The following is an 18,548-nucleotide window of genomic DNA, read 5'->3' on the forward strand; positions in this document are numbered from 1 at the left end:
AAAAAAACCACGGGCGAAACACCACTAATCAATCCACTATCGAAGAAAGAAAGATTACAAAGATAACAAACAAATTACCCAAACGCTTCCAATTTGTCTTCAAATCTTCTGTATATCTTTCACCGCAACCTTCGTCTCGGAATTGATTAACCTAAAGTTGAATCCACAACTTCACTTGTCGAATCAACGACTACGCACAGTATCAAACTCCTTTGAAACTCCACGCTTAAATCTCCGGATTCCACCGAAGAAGAACACTCTTCAATATAACCAATCAACCTCCTTGATATGTGCTTATCAATACATGAGTTTAATACTTACTCAAATCATCAAGGAAAACTCAAAAAAAACTTCAAAAGAAACCCTAAGATCTTAAAGAAGATCTAGGAAAAAGTAACCCTAGAGTTGGACCAACAAGCGAATTTATAGAAGCAGAGATCGCACGGTTTGCTCGAGCGTGGGAATGGATGCTCGAGCGGAGACTCTATATCACGTGTTCCAAACCAGGGTTCACGCTTGAGCGGAAGATCCCACGCTCGAGCGTAAAAACACATCACTCAGTATTTTTGTAGACACGCAAAATACTGTGAGAGTGTAAACTCCGCTCAAGCGTCACTTTGCCCGCTCAAGCAGGAAGACCAAAACTGGAAAATTACAACTCGATTACAAACACAGTTTTTCCATGGATTTTGACAAGAAGGGTCCTAACAATGATGATTTTGCTTCTCTAGCTATGAGATATTATTGGGTTCTTTAGCTATGAAGTATAAATAATATATTTATTTAAATTATTTTAAATAATCTCACGTATTCATTTTCTTATATGAATAAATTAGTGTTGATGATAGTTTAGATGAGAGTAAAAAATAAATCATAATGTAAGGATACAATATTCAATGCACCTAGTTACAAAGGCTATTGTGCTTAAAAATAGTTGAAGGCACATGGTGGTGTGTTATCATGATGAAAAATAACAAATAAGTTTATTTTTTTAAAAACTTTAGCTTATTTTGGCATTTGGATTAAAAGTTAATTTTTTGGTTCTTTAAATTTTTTTTTAATTACATCATCTTTATATATTTTTTTATACACTTTTTCAAAAAAAATTAAAAAATTAATTTTTAACTTATTTTTCAAATAATGATATTATATGTATCAATTAATATATATAACATTATTATTTTAAAATTATAATTTCACCTACCACATCATCCGTTAGCATTATTCCTTCCAAAAATAGGCCAAAGTCAGAATAACAATGCCTCTATTTGGCTATAGGAGGTGTAGCGTCCAATGTTTCATTGCCATATTGAATCTTCTCATCATTGATCGAATCCACATGGGTGAGATTTATGGGCCTCCTTCCCCTCATTTCTCTAAAAATTATTAATTGATTTGATTTATTGATAAAAGACATTTATGATAAAATTAAAAACTTCAAAGAACAAGATGTAATTTTGAAAACATAAGAACAATTTATATTTTAAATAAATTTTAAAAATGTATTGGTAATTTATCAAAATTATTTGAAATGCCCCAAGTTCAATTTCTGCCCACACGATGCCACGTTTCTGTTGTACGTGACCATGTGGGCTGTTGTAATGTTATATTTATCATTTTTTCCCCATCAAATCTTAAAATTTTAATTTTATTAATTTAAATTTAAATTTTTATTTATTTTTATTGAGTAAAATTGATATATATATATATATATATATATATATTTTAATGAACAAATTCAATATAAATGTATAAAATATATATTTTTATTAAATTTTGAGATTTTTGTTACAAGAAGCTTAGGGGGTAAGGTGGTAATCAAAGATGATGGTGATTGTAATAGTTGGAGATCAATTAGAGTTTGAAAAGTTTTAGATGTAAATTGTTTTTTTCTTTTTTTCTTTTTAAGATCGGTTGTAAACTGAGTTTAGAATAAGAGTATAGATGGAATAATAGTGTGCAAAGAGGTTAAATAATTTTTAATTTTTTTTTAAGAAAATTTAATTAGAAAAAATACGTAATGAGGTAAATATTTGATGTATATAGAATCATCCTACAAATTGTGTAGTATAGTTTTAAACATTTGAGTTAATTTAATTGTTTTGTGATAATTTTCAAACAGATCAAATATGTGTGGACATCTTTGAAAATTCAAAAAAATATGATACAATAGTGTTCACTAAATAATCTACATCTTTCATTTGGGAAGTGGATTAATTTTTTTAGTTATTTTGATTTGGGTTAAATGTAGCATTAATTTTCCATCAATATGCAACTCTCTCTTTCGAATCAATAGAATTTCTCAAAATTCACTCTTTATAAAAAATAAAGGGTCTACTACTGATTACTAGGGGTGGGCAACGGTTTATCCGACCCGCACAATCCGTCCAACTGACTCTACCTGCACAAATCCGACCCTACCTGCATGTATAAATAGAGCGGGTGTGGGTCTATTTTTTCATACAAAATCGAGTTCGGGTCAGACCAGACCCTACCCGTGCAAATCCGCAACCCATCCACATGACCCGCGGCTTATGTTTAAAAGAAAAAAAAATCTGGGTATGTCTCTCTCAAATTCATTTTTTTATCCTCCTTTCTCTCTCTACCTAGCTGTCTCTCCTTTTTCTCTCATTTGCTATGTCTCTCACTCTCTCACTTTCTCTCTCTCGCCTACCTCTCTTTTCATCCCCTTCCCGTCGCCATCGATCTCCTCTCCTCTATCGCCGCTGTCGTCTCTCCATCCCCTCCTCTTCTCCCTGTCGCCGTCGCCCCAAACCAGATCTAGAGATGGTAGATTTGGAAGATCTACAGCAAAAAAAAAAAAAAAAAAAAGACCGAAGGTACCTCGCCTAGATCTTTCCTCTCCTCCATTTATTTATGGTTTGCAGACTTAATAATAATAATAATAATAATAATCTGTTTAAAAAAAATGCGAAAAAAATAATATGAAAATAATCTGTTTAATAATTTGCATAATAATAATAATCTGAATAATAATAATAATAATTTGTTTAACAAAAAAAACTGTCGAAAAAAATCTCTCAAAAGAAAAAATCTCTCATTTGCAATTTTGCACTCTATTGAAGCAAAAAATAAAATAAAAAATAATTCCCAAACCGCCCGCAACCGCCCGCACAACCGCATGACCCACCCGTTCAATTCGCAACCCGCACTGTGGGCGGACGCGGTTCCATTTTTTCCCAACCCGCACCCCATCGGGCGGGTCCAACCCGTCATCCGAACCGCACGAAACCGATCCATGGACACCCCTACTGATTATTGAGTGAGTAAAGTGCTTAGTTAAATAAAAAAAACTTCTAAAGTTTGACATTAGTAAGACCATCTTCAACCATCATCAAATATTTTATTAAATTTAAATTTAATGAAAACATTTAGCCTGCGTTTGGTTGTGTTTTGTAAATGTGATTTAAGAGTATAAGTTGTATTTTGAGTTTGTGGGTTGTAGAATTATGATTTAGGTGTAGAAAATTTGTTTGGTTATGGTTTTTAAATAGAGTGTTGAATTGTGTTTTGAAGATGTATTTTGAATTAAGTTTTGAAAGTTTGATGTAACATGTGAAAGGTGAAAATTTGTTTGGTGATGTGTTTTGAAAATAATTTTCAAAACTTAATTCAACCAATAATTTATCATCAAACACACAACTTATATATCGATATCCATATTTTTTATCAACAATAATAACCAAACTATTTTTAAAATACTGAAATTGAAAATTGATTTTTTTTGTCAATTAATTTTTTATTTTGTAATTTTTTTGAATAATTGTTTTTTCGAAATAATTTTTTCATTTTAAAATAAACCTATGTCAATTATTTTCTGCCAATTAATTTTTCTATCAATTCATTTGTAAAATACGTTTTTAATTTTTTTCTAACATTTTGTTAAAGTCAACAACTTTTGAAAATACATATTAATAAAGAAGGAATAAATACACTAAATTTAATATTTTAAAATACAAATCATAACGTAAATCTTACAAAACATTATCAATTTTTTTTTCCATTTATTACATGTTAGGAATTTCATCCATATGTGGCAACAGAAATGCAATGCATTATTGTACCCGTTGAGCTCATATAATTGTGGGATTGACATACAAAATGACTATTATGCTCCTCTTGACTTAAATGGAAAGTGATTACATAGAACAAAATATAAAGGGTAAGATAGTAATTTCACTTACTTATTATCTACCCCTTATTGTTTCATAGCTGTGTGTTCAACACTGAGGTAAAGAAAAAGGAGAGGCTGCAGCTGTGTACTCAGTACACGGATGTGATATATATATAAAAAGTAATAATATTAAAATCAAATAATATTTAACAAATAAAAAGTAAATAAAAAAAATTCCAAACTGAACCTTTTGAACCTCACCCTTTCTATTAAATCTGAATCCCATTCCGTTTACCACACCAACTTCACCATCTCAGAAACACTTTCTCCAGTTACATCAGAAAACAAAAATTAGGAAATAGAAGCATATCCACCATCTCATTAGGTCCTCCTTCTCCACTTCCATAATTTGCAGGTTAGTTTTGATGCCAGTTCATCTTCATATTAGCTTCAGACATTAGCTTCAGAGAGAGTGAGGGAGGGAAGAGGAGGACAACCGGCCGGTCATCCCACGGGACATCCGACCTGTCATCCCGGCCCAGTCACCATTCCACCCCCGTATCTATTCGCTTTGTTTCATATCTGTTCCATTTTCATCTGTTATATTTTCTAATTTCTGTTCTAATTTTGTTACACTATCATTTATTTTTCTGATTATCAGTTTCTAAATTATAATAAACTGAATAAAACAAACCCAATATAAATGAGAAATATCATTCCCTATGGTTTTTTTTTTTTTTTATAAAAATCTGTTTCTATGGCATCTGCCTAATTAAATTTTGCCACCAAATTTTTTTATATTTATTTTTTACATAAAAATAAGTTTGTATGCACAAAAATGTACTAATGGTTGATATATTTTTCATACATATTTTTTACCTCTCATATGTTTTAATATACAATTTTGTTTCACTTTTGCAGTCATCATGCCAAGAACAAAACGAACCAGGCCCGAACTTGGTGAATCCTCAAACCCTGTACCACCACCACAGCAACAACATGATGGCTATCCAACTAATGATTTTGCAACATATCATTATGAACAAGCCTATGAACATTTCATTACTCGACCAATTATTACGGGGAGAAACGTAAAACTACCTTCTAAATATGATTCACTCTTACTGGGCAAATTAGATACAATGGGATGGTTACCATTAAATAATTTGCCAAATAAGATATATCCCCGTCTTCTACGATTATTTTATATTCACTTGACACTGGGTGACCAACAAAATGAACCGTTCAGTCTTACCTCTTATGTTAAGGGGAAAAGAATCACACTCTCTCTCCGTTGTTTTGCACAAATTATTGGAGTCAAAACAGGAGATTTACAATGTTATTTTCAAAATGAGGCCGCATTAGAAAAAATTGTTGATGATGTCACTCAGATTTATACCACAATTTGTGACAACCGATTTAGCGGCACTAATTTACAAGACAGCCATTTAAAACCTCACCTTCGTATTCTCCATCGATGGATAGTTGAAAATATCACTCCCAAAAAAGGACATTATAATAGTGTTTCATGCTTTCAAGTTTACTTGTTATATTGTTTTGAAATTGGACAAAAATTAGATTTATGCTTTATATTACTAAAAGAAATGATGCTTGCAAAATTGGATACTCTGAGTGGCCGGTCACTACCTTTTGGAGCTTTGTTAACCATAATTTTCAAAGCCCATGATGTGAACCTTGAAGGTGAATGATGGATCAGAATCACTTCACCAATTTCTGAGTATACACTGACCCGAGCTGGTGGTGCTGACACCTTGATGGGCTCTATTAATCTTGAAAATCAACCAATACCTGATGAGGAAGAACCCAATGACAATGCCATTCCACCAAATGAACAACCCCATTACTGGACTGATTATTTAGCCTTGGAACAAGAACGGTACAATCAGCGCCTACAATGGAAACAACAAATGGCTAATCAGCTCAATACATTGGGTACTCGGTTCGATGAAATTGCCACCGCTCAGAACTCACTAATTAATCAATTTGGTGAGTTTCGTGTAGACTCAGAGAGACGCGCTGAACTGACAAGGAACCATATTGATTTGATTGACCATCGAGTCACTCAGCTGTACCATCAGCATTTCCCTCCACCTCCAACACCACCTGACAAGGATGCTTAACTTGTTTAAAAATCAAGTAAAATGGTTCACAGATATAGTGGTTATATTTTTTTCTCTTTTTTTGTTTTGGTTATTTATTTGGTAAGTTTTGTTGTGATTGTCTTACTTTTGTTATTTTGTTGTAAACTTTTCTATTCACGTAATGAATAACAACGACAGGTTTTTTTTGGAATCATTTAATTACATAGTTATAATGTTATAACAATTTGTGCAAAAAGATTATGCATTGAAAAAATTATTTGTACAAAAATTAATAAATAGTAATTCATAAATGTCTACGAAATCCTTCATTTGAATAAAATGAATAAAAATTACACAATTATTAAATAATTTTTTTTGCATCAATTATAATATAAAATTAAATTAATGTTTTGAAATTAAATAAAACAAGTTACAATTTAATAATATTTAATAATAAACATTCTTTATTTTAATGAAAAGGAAAAAAAAAAGTTAATATAAACTTCTGTACAGAAAATTAAAAAGAATACCCCAGCGTTTACAAGAATAACAGCATGAAAATGGTTTGAAGGAGAACACAGGAAAAAGAACAGATGATTTTATTTCGAGGAAAAAAATACGTAACAGATTAATTGAATTTAAATAGCAGAAATATAACCACAAAAAAAAAAAAACATTCAGATAGCAAAAATATAACCACAAATAAAAAAAAAATCAATTAACATTGTGTATATAAATGAGGAAACAAATCGATAACATATAACCACAAATAAAAAAAAAATCAGTTAACATTGTGTTTAAATAGGAGGAAACAAATCAGTAAAAGCAAAATTAACGAAAAAAATCAGTAAAAAAGCCCGGTAGGTTCAAACAGACCGGTAGGTTTTAACGAAGAAATGGAAAATCGGAAGACAAAACCGGAAGAGATGGGAGGACCGGGTGGTTGACCGGCCCGTTGATCGACTGGATGACCCGGGGGACGACTGGCCGGGTGTCCCAGGCACTGCCGCTTAAAACAGTTCAAACTATTAACTGATTGATGAAAGGTTCAAACAGTTCAAACCATTAACGAAGTAATGGAAAACCGGAAGACAAGGTGGGAGGACCAAGTGGTTGACCGGCCGGTCGACCGGCCGGATGACCAGGGGGACGACCGGCCGGGTGTCCCAGGCACTACCGCTTCAGGTTCAAAGATTCAAACAGTTCATAATTAAAAGAACAACCGATCTGAAATGGAAAATACGCCTCTACAAATTCTCATAAACCATTTAGAAACTGATTTCAACTTCTCCGAAATCATTTATACATAACAGATGAAGATTGATTTACTAACTATTCTTGAAAAGCAAAAAAGTTGAAACAGTTCAGGATGAAGAATGAAATCATTTATCGACTCGTCTGAAACAATAACAAATAAAATCATTTTCAGATAACAGATGAAGGATGAATTTGAAGTACGGATGCTTGATACAGAGAAGCCACCCGTGATGAATCTGAAGGACTGATGTAGATGAGCTTCACGTGAAAGTTGCAGAGATGATGAAGAAGGCAGAAACGTTGAAAGGGAGATACAAGCTGCCAAACAGATTTTCAAAATGTAATTTGAATTAACACGCGGAATCAATTTTTGAACGTCATATCCAAACGTCATGCGCGAGCTCATGTGTTGAAAATTGATTTGAATTAACAACCAAACAGAGCCTTACATTTTGTTACTCCAACTCAGCACTAAATATTTGATCAAATCTAGAATTTCTCAAATTTTTTATCAAATTGAGGATGAATTTTTCTTTCATCAAATCACTGTTTATAGCCGTTGAAGCTACAGTTATTTTCACCACCCGACGACTGGCCAGATGTCCAGCCAATTGTCCCCTCAGATGACCACCTCCTTGCAAAAATTTATGAAAAAAGTACATTGGCCTGTCATCCCCGGATCGTCCTTCCGATCGACTGATAATTTGATCAAATCTCAAATCACTCCATTGGAATGCGCGATATCAAATCAAGCTTTTTTTTTAAATCAAATTTAAGTGAAATTTGATGAAAATTTTGAATAAAACATCAGAGATGCAATAATAAATTATTTTAATTTATTTTTAGACTATCAAAATGGTTTCTTTTTTTAACTATTTATTTTTATTAGTTAAATATAACTAATAAAAAAATGTCCATGACTAACCTTTTTTCAAACCCATTTACACTCCTCTATCTATTTTTTCTGTCCACCATTGTTACTTTTCTCATTTTTGCATCTTACTGACAATGTTCTCATTCATTTTTTAATGGGTAATTACAAATACACCTCTTGAGATTTGCTTAAAATACGAATTGCTCCCTGTAATTTGAAAAATTACAAATGCCTCCCTATCAGAATTTTTTATTTAATAGAATTAATTGAAAATGTGAAATTTCTAACTGTTCATCTATGTAATAATAAAATTATCTAAATTATTAATTGAAATAAAATTTTAACATTATTAAAATTGTTAATTAACTTGATGATTTATTAATAAAATGATCTATTTGTTATGAAATTAGAAACTTTAGGATGCGGGATGTAATTTTTAAAACCTTAGGAAGAATCTGTAATTTCATTAAATCTCAAGAGAGGTGTAGGTAATTTGCCCTTTTTTAATCCATAGCTAATCTAGCATCACTGAAAGGAAAAAAAAAAAAAAAAAAAAAAAAATTGATTTGTTACCGGAGCATACAATTTATATAAAATTATCTAGCTAATCTAGCATCACTTAAAATTATCTAAATCATTTATATTTTGCTAGCTAAAATTTATATAAAATTAAAATTTTAAAATTTGATTTGTTACCGGACCATACAAGAGAATTTTATTTTAATTTTTTTGGTAATTTAAAAATAAATAAATAAGAAAAAAGTAAGAAGTAAGACCATACGCTGCATTTGATATTTCATTAAATTTAAATTTGATGAAAATTGTAATGATTTAATCTCTAATTTTTTTATTAAACTCATATCAAATGATGAATAAATCAAAAGTTTCATAATGAAGGGAGGCTTTCATCTTTTATCAAATTTAAATTATTATTGTTGGGTTGAATGTCCATTTAAGAACAATTTTAATAATTTTTTTTTTTTATTCATATCGGAATGACTTGTTTGACATCCGTCTAGATATCTTTTTGGACAATCAAAAATATAAATAAACTTAGTAAAAATTTTAATTTTAATATTAAAATTAACGGTATCAAATTAATTTTTTTACTAAATTTTTGATTCCCTCCAAAGTGCATGTAATCTGAGTAAAGGCTGCAGGGAGAGTGGCCCGTAGTGTAAGCCTTGTCACGTGGTGCATGTCGGAAGACAGCGTGCTTGTTTTTCTCCATAAACTGTCTTTTCTGAATGACTTGTCTCTTTCTTTCTCTCTCTAATCGTTTATTCGATCATTATTTGCGGTTAAGGTAATTGACTAGTCTACGAATTCTTTAAAAAGTGAGTTAATAGTTAGTTCTCAATTTTTAAATTAATTTAGGTTATATTATTTTTGATATTTTTTACATATTTAAAAAAAATTAAAAATAAAAAAATTAATTTTTAATCATATCTTTTTAAAACAACTTTACCTGTCTCGCGTTGCCTATGCTAATTGGATGTTTGTTGGGGTTTGCTTGATTTTGTTTTTGATTTATTTTCATCTTTAAGTTATTTTCTTTTTAATTTGTTTTATTTTATAAAAAATCAGCCTTTTAAAGACATCAAAAAATTAAATAATTATTAAAAATATATATATAAATAAAAATAATGAATTTTTTTGAGTGTGCTTATTTTGACTTTTAAATTTTTTTTTATATAACTTTTCAAACAAAAAAAAAAATTGAATTCGTTTATGTAACGTCCTAGATTTTTACTACTCAAATCCATTACCATAACTCTTTAATTAAGTCCATTTTCAAGATAATAAGCAAGATTAAAATAAATTAAATCAATCGAAATTCTCTCTGTATAAATACACAATGGTAACGTGACCAACACAAATAATTTCAAGTGCCTTGGGCTTACATCGAGAAAAGAAAACTAAGAAAATGAGATAAGAGGCATTAACCGTCTTACACCAAAATGGCATCCCGCCTACAGGAAATAGGCCCTTTGGCCACATTTAATGGAACGCCTTAGTCGTGAAATAAGCTCCAACTTTCTACCTGGAAAAAAAAGATTAACATGGGATGAACAATAATGTCCAGTAGGAATCCCAATGACCCTAAACAATAGCAGTGCATAGATATGTATGATCATGAATGCTATAAGTCATAATTATATATACATATATATATAATGTGACTTTTTATATCCAAATATATATATATATATATAAGCATAGGTATATCTTTTCTCAAACGAATCCTTCTTTTATCATTTCACAAAAATTCATTTCTTCATCCTTGTAGTCACCAATTTCCCTTTGGAAAGATTCAAAATAAATAAATAACTAATCCACATCTTGAACATCATGCACGTTAATTATTTCTTCATTTCTATAATTCATCTCTAATTATTCAAATAATTCTAACCCTTTGTTTATTTTCAAAATCAATTCACATTTAACCCTTGCACTCTGGTGCTACTCATTTACATCAAACAATATGCATATTATTCCCGAACTCAATATTCATCTCAATATGTAAATTTAACAATATCCTCAATACATATATTTATCAATAATTATCTCTACAGGTATTCACATTAGCAATCAAAATTCACAATCAAATGAACAACTTAAGGACTTGTCAAGCCTTACATCACCACTATGGTCTCACCAAACCCCACGTCTGCCTGCTTTACTAGTTGCTAGCCGGAAAGAACGCATTACCTCTATATAGCATAGCCTGCCTTATCGGATGCTAACCGGAAGGAACACATTACCTCTATATAGCACATCTGTCTGCTTTACCGGGTGCTAATCGAAAGGAACGCATTACCTCCATATAGCACTTTCATCACTTCATCACATGACACATTATTCAAAGTTATACCTTTAAACATTACACAAAACACGTGTATTCCATTCAATACAAGCAACACCATCCTCCATTGATGGCCCAGGACAAAACCTCTAAACAATAAAGACATAATTTTCGTAGATAACACAATATGATTATCAATCCATTTCCATATTTCATCTTTAGCAAGGTTTGTTTAGAGCTAACTCAACTATCACATCATCTCAAAAATCTCATTTAGGACAATAGCATTCTCATAACAATTTCCACTTTTGACTCCACTATTACCAATCATAAATAGTTTTGACATAAGGGAAATTTCAAAGCCATTACATGTTTCTTTTCCTCTCCCGATCATACATTCCTAGCTCACAGCAAATACATTACAAAATCCTTAATCTTTCATTGTCTCTTTATATTCTACAATTTCAATAATTCAATTTCATTAACTCAATATCCCAATGTTAGCACCATAAATCTGCAATTTTTATTATTATTTATTATTTATATAATTGCAGGACACGTGGCATCCTCTTATTCATTTAGAAGTTAAAAGAAGTTATAGAGATAATGGAGAATATGAAGGACAAAGTGGATGAGTGGGAGGACAAAGTGGAAGAGTGGAAGGACACATGGCAAGACAAGAATGAAGATGGAAGAAATGGGTAGTTACTAAGTAGTTATTGCTGTATTTTTTCTTCTATAAATAGCCATTAATGGCTACATTGTAAAGATCCAGAACTTAAATCAAAGACACTTGATTTCAATATTTCTTGTCATTTTCCTTATCTTAGGAGTAGTTTAACATAGATTTATATTTCGAAGCATTTATTTTCAGCATTTCCATTTCGAAGCATTTTATGCACTTTCTTTTCGAAGCATAGGAGTAGATGTAAGTAATTATTACTTCGATTGTTCACTTAATCATCTTTCTCCGTCCCTTTTTCTTCTTTTACTTTTTCTTTTCTCTACACTTGACAATTTTGAAGTCCTCTTCGTTGAGGCAAAAGAACCGTCAACACAATCGCTTGATAATTGGCTTGAATTTAATCTGTAAGGATTTTTCAATCCTTGCTGGCACGCTCGCATTTATGATATTTTCCTTCGTAGGAAAAATAAGCCAACATTTTTTGGCACGCCCAGTGGGACTGCCAAGTGTAAGAAATGACAAACGATTTGGATTTCGCCATTCAAACTTGTCAATTTGAAATATATTGGCGTGAAAGAAAAATTTTGGATCTTCAAGAAGAGATCCATTTTCTTGATGAAATAAACTTTCATCCATTACAATATTATTTGGTGGAAGAAAAAAGACACCATTTAATTAGAGAAATTCATCAACTTGATATGGAAATTCGCCAATGGAATGATGAGTTATCAACTCTCACTACCAAGTCTTTAACTGAGGCTTTAATGGCCGGAATTAGTGAATTTTTTCAGAATTTTTCCATGGTTGAAAATAGAAAAAGCAAAGAGTTGATTTCATCAATGGCTCGGGGGGTTCAAGAGTCCGTTTTTAAAAAGCCGAATTATGAAATTAACATAATGAAAGAGCATGTTTTTGAGCCAAATTTGGCTAAGAATGATGTTTCATGCATGGCTCGGGGGGTCTCAAAACCAATTTTTAGAAAGTCAAGTAATGAAAATAACATATCTATGGGTGATTTTCATAAGCCATTAATGGTTAACATGAAAACACAACCAACTTTGCCAAATAATTATGAAAACCTATTCGGAAAAAGTCATGTTTTTAAAACAAACATGGTCAAGAATAATGAACAAGCCACTGTTCATGAATTCAAAATTTTTGACATTTTTCAAAATGTCAAAAAGTATGAATTTTCATGGTCACACTATACCATGACTTTTGGTGTTCAAAATCCTTTTTGGATTTGTGGTTCACATCAAAATATAATTCTGATGATGTGGCTAATAAAATTAACAAATTGTTCTTATGAGTTCGAAGCACTAAGAACAAGGGATGACCATTTAAAAAGCATGAACTTGGCTAGAAAAGCCTGTGCATTTAAATAAATGGTTGAGAATGGCTTATCTTTTCAAATTGATGGCCAGTTGTTTGTATGTACACAATCAAAGCATCGAAGATACATTCGAAGCATCAAGAGTTGTTTCGAAGGTTGATTACTTCACATTCGAAGCTGTATAAAGCTTTGAAGATACATTCGAAACATCAAGAGTTGTTTCGAAGGTTGATTACTTCACCTTCGAAACTGTATAAAACTTTGAAAACTTTCGAAATGTGTACATCTCTTCAAATATATGTAAAATGACAATTAATTAGTTGTCGAATAATGCCTGTTTTTGGCATCATAAGTTGGCTCGAAGAACAACAGTTTTGGTGTCTTCGAAGAATTAATAATTGGTTCGAAACACAAAATTAATATTTCCATTAATTATGTGTGAACCAGAACATATAAGTTTTGAATAAACCACAATGGTTGGCCAAAAACAGCTTCGAAAGCCGTTTTGCCATAAGTTACTTCGAAAGCCGTTTTGCCATAATTTTGTAAGCTTCGAAGCACTCTATCTTGCATCAACAACAGCTTCAAAGAAATAATAATGGTGGTTGTGAACCTTCGAAGCTTTGTCGAGTATTTTTGAGGATGTAATTCGTCTTTTGTCGGTTCCATCGACCTTCGAAGAATGATTTTGGTCCTTTATATCACTTTCGAAGCTTGTTACTAGTAATAATTCGAGTCATCTAGTCATAATTTCATACTCATTCGAAGCACTTTATTGGTGTTGTTACATCATTCGAAGCACTTTGCTGCTTAGGTTAGTCATGTGTTTGGTTCGGCCCTTCAAAAATTCAAATAAACATCATTTTTAAGGGCCGCGGGGGGTAATGTTAGCACCATAAATCTGCAATTTTTATTATTATTTATTATTTATATAATTGCAGGACACGTGGCATCCTCTTATTCATTTGGAAGTTAAAAGAAGTTATAGAGATAATGGAGAATATGAAGGACAAAGTGGATGAGTGGGAAGACAAAGTGGATGAGTGGAAGGACACATGGCAAGACAAGAATGAAGATGGAAGAAATGGGTAGTTACTAAGTAGTTATTGCTGTATTTTTTTCTTCTATAAATAGCCATTAATGGCTACATTGTAAAAGATCCAAAACTTAAATCAAAGACAATTGATTTCAATATTTCTTGTCATTTTCCTTATCTTAGGAGTAGTTTAACATAGATTTATATTTCGAAGCATTTATTTTCAGTATTTCCATTTCGAAGCATTTTATGTACTTTCTTTTCGAAGCATAGGAGTAGAGGTAAGTATTTATTACTTTGATTGTTCACTCAATCATCTTTCTCCGTCCCTTTTTCTTCTTTTACTTTTTCTTTTCGCTACACTTGGCAAATTTAAAGTCCTCTTCGTTGAGGCAAAAGAACCGTCAACACAATCGCTTGGTAATTGGCTTGAATTTAATCTGTAAGGATTTTTCAATCCTTGCTGGCACACTCGCATTTATGATATTTTCCTTCGTAGGAAAAATAATCCAACACCCAACAAACTTTATATAGTTATATTTCATGGCAAGCCATTCATTTTTTTTCTCTTTAATCAATGTGGTTCAAATATTATAATCTCACCAATTTACCTCATTCTCAAGATTGTTAAACAAAACGAATAATTAAGATTAGGGCTTTTCATCACAAACCTCATGAATATATTTAATTAGCTCAAAACTCACCTAATTAACAACAAAACAAGGAATCAAACCCAATGAACTTGAAACCCTAACTCACCTCAACATGCTTTTCAAAACTCTCAACAAAATCATTTTTTTGTCCTAGCAGAAAAAATACCACATAGCTACCTATAGCAAAGTATTATAAAGAATCAAGAAAATCCCTACCTTTAGAAGAGAAGATGAGAAAAGCCCCAAAAATCAATCTTGCCGAAATTCAATCTCCACCAGTCAAAATGATGTCTTTAACACGCTCATTGTAACGCCCTCAAAATAAACCCATAATTTATACATTCAGTACATCCGTAAACTTAAGAGAAAAGAACAAAATTCCATTTATCAGAGTATTCATTACAAAAGTATTACATGTTGACATCAAAAGTAAATGCCATACGGGCTTACAACTTTTCAAACCAACACTTGGTTACAAAAAAAGGAGTACTAACTCAATACACATAATAAGCCCTTGGCTTGATTTACATATAATACACAAAATAATCACAAAAAGGAAGCCTTCAGCTTCTACAACCTCCCAAGCTACGTCCTTGGAGGCGGCATACCACCTGTATCTGAAAATGATATCCCATATAGGGTGAGCCAATGCCCAGTAGAGATATACTAAACCAACTATGAGAATTAACTAAAACATTAGCATTCGATAAGCGGTTAACACATATACGTCAACCTACTATACAATCCAGTTCCATGACAAATAGTCCATGTTTCATTTCACTTTCCATTACTTTTACAATTTCGACTCACAACATGGCTCAAAACCTGGCCAACCAATTCAATGAGACTACGACTCATATTAAAGCATTTCCTTTTTAAATAAGATAGCAACTCATAACAAAACACTTCCATACTTCACAATAAATACACATATTTGCTGTATCAATGTCATATTAAAACACTTCATACTTCACAATAGATACACATATTTGCTATATAAATGGAGTTCATCCCCTATCTCCTCCCAAATAATATTCGGTTTAGGAGTCCATCCCCCATCTCCTCTCAAATCGTGGAGTACATCCCCTATCTCTTCCCACACCATGTACATATTCCAAGTATACAAACACTCATCATATACAAGAATCAATTTATACACATATTTGATGTATTATTCCAACCGTCATATTCAATGACCTATTCAATGTGATTAGTTTCAGTTTTCCCTAATCAACATACAGTGTCTACAACAATCAAGACTATCCTCCGCCGATAGCCCAAAGCAGTTATATCTAAACAGATAATAAATGCATCAAACAGATATAATATCAATATGTTCCATAGGTGAATGATTAATTTATTCAACTACACCATTCAATCCCATAATTTTTCAATTTCATTATTCTCAACTCAATTTTATATTTCCACATTTTCCCAAATTAATTATACAAATTAATTTATTACGATAGTTAGGACATAATTCCCCCTTTCTCAAAATCAACCCTAAGGTTCGATTTCGCCAATCTAACATCAATAATTCCATTTTCCAATGTCTCACGTACACATGGGTTTTAATATTTGAAAACCCCCCTTTTATAAATTATATAACAAACCCTAACTTTCCCAATATTACCCAACAATACCAACTAATCAAAATGATCAAAGTTATGTAAAAACTCATAAGATGGAGTAGGGTATCCCTACCTCGAAATAGAGAGACCAAAGGAGAAGATGATGCAAACTTGAAGTGCTCCAAACCCACTATTTTTTCAGATTAAAATGTAGCCCACACCACCCTCTATCTTTCTTACAAAGAGATTAAGGTAGAAACACTCAAAAACTAGATCAAACCTTAGAGAGAAGGTGTATGTAGAGAGAGAGGCTGCCGAAATTAGGGTTTGAATAAAGAAGGAGATGAAAAAGTGTGTAAAAACCCACTGCTGCGATCTGATATATTCAAAGCTCGTTCGAGCGATGTAATGGTCGCTCGAGCGACCAGACACAAAGAATTCTCGCTCGAGCGTAGAAAGTCTCGCTCGAGCCAACAATTCGAAGCTTCAGGTCTGCAACCCAGAAGCACGCTCGAGCGAAGAAAAGCTCGCTCGAGCGAAGGAAAGCTCGCTTGAGCCAAGGATTACAACTCTCAGGTCCAAAATCGGATGCAGATGCAAGCTCGAGCGAAGGACTTCTCGCTCGAGCCACCAAATACAGAACTCAACTCTCGCTCGAGCGAAGGAACCCTGGCTCGAGCGAAGGATCTAAAACACAGAGCTCGCTCGAGCGACAAAAGGCTCGCTCGAGCAAAGGACCAAAATTCTGGGCAGCAACCATTTGCTCCGAATCACACCCAACATGTAACAATCCTGTCCAAAACATCCTATAACTCAAATACAAAGTATTGAAGGACGGAAACAAGATATAAACCACAACCGACATCCACGGAACCAAGTCCGGATACAACAACCGAAGGAGGAAGAACCGGGATCGCTATACTCATTATTTTGGCCTAAATGACTAGGGTGAGATTCTAACTCTAAATGTGGTGGATCAAGAGTTTTGTGTCTTAAAAATAAAAAAAATAAAAAAAAAATTAGAAGAGAGAAAGCAGCCGAGACAAAGACAGAGACAGAGAGTGTCTTCGCCTCAACAACCAAAACCAAATAAAGAAGAAGAAATAAAGAAAAGGGAGTGAGGGAAGAGGGATGGGGTAGCCCACGTGGATTGCCTCCTTTATTGCTCAATTTATTATGTATATATATATATATACATCTATCTATCTGCACATACATCTATACATATATATATATATATATATTAAAATTTTATGTTAACATCTTAATATTTTATAATATAGAATGATATAATTTTTTCTTATCACAAATATACATTTCGTTTGTTGGTACACACCATAAATATTCATAATCTTCTCATAATAATAATAATAAGTAATTACAGATGACAAATAATTTAGTCAATTGAATCCAAAATGAATGAAGTTTAATAATCTAAAATAAATTTTCGATTAAGACTAGATTACAAAATATTTTAGATGGACTCAAGATGGTCCCCACTATTTATACAATTAAAAAGGACCAAACAGTTAAATAAGACTTACATACATAAATCCAAATTAATATGTCATAGGTCTTAAAATCCAAAACTTCAACACCAAAATTCTGCTAATCTGTCAATTTTAGAAAATAAATACCCACCGTTTAAATTCTGAATTTTATTTATTTTCGGTCTTTACAGTTTACATGAGTTGAATAAAAAATTTTTTTTTTTTTTGACATACTTCTAAATAAAAAATTACTAAAGATAATATGCCTTTTTTATGTGATTCCAAACATTATAAAGGGTTATTTTGGGAGGTGATTTTTTTTTAAAATTTTTTTAGCTAAAATATGAGATAAAAAAATAATATATTTAAAATAAATTTTTAATTCTTTACACAAAAAAAATACAAGAGGTAGAGTAAATGGATTTTTTTTTTTTGTAGGAGTTGAAATTGTTTTGACTTTTTGATTTTTTTTTTTTTTTTGATAAATGAGGCCTAAGTGTGCGTTTGGAAATTTGATTTTTTAGTGATTTTTTAATTATCTACTTTTTTTTATGAGATGAAAAGAATTAATTTACTTAAAATGTTTATCTAGTTTAATAAATAGTT

The 18,548-nt window shown here is 31.7% G+C and overlaps 1 long non-coding RNA gene across 1 annotated transcript in view; it reads right to left on the bottom strand.

Annotated features, from left to right (window-relative positions):
• The window catches only part of LOC145804069 (uncharacterized), a 42,733-nt gene that overhangs the window by 14,414 nt on the left and 9,771 nt on the right, over window positions 1-18,548 (bottom strand). The window lies entirely within an intron of this gene.

The sequence above is a fragment of the Camellia sinensis genome, chromosome 12, assembly GCF_055761805.1.
Source record: "Camellia sinensis isolate YWXY chromosome 12, ASM5576180v1, whole genome shotgun sequence".
Classification (NCBI taxonomy): Eukaryota; Viridiplantae; Streptophyta; class Magnoliopsida; order Ericales; family Theaceae; genus Camellia; species Camellia sinensis.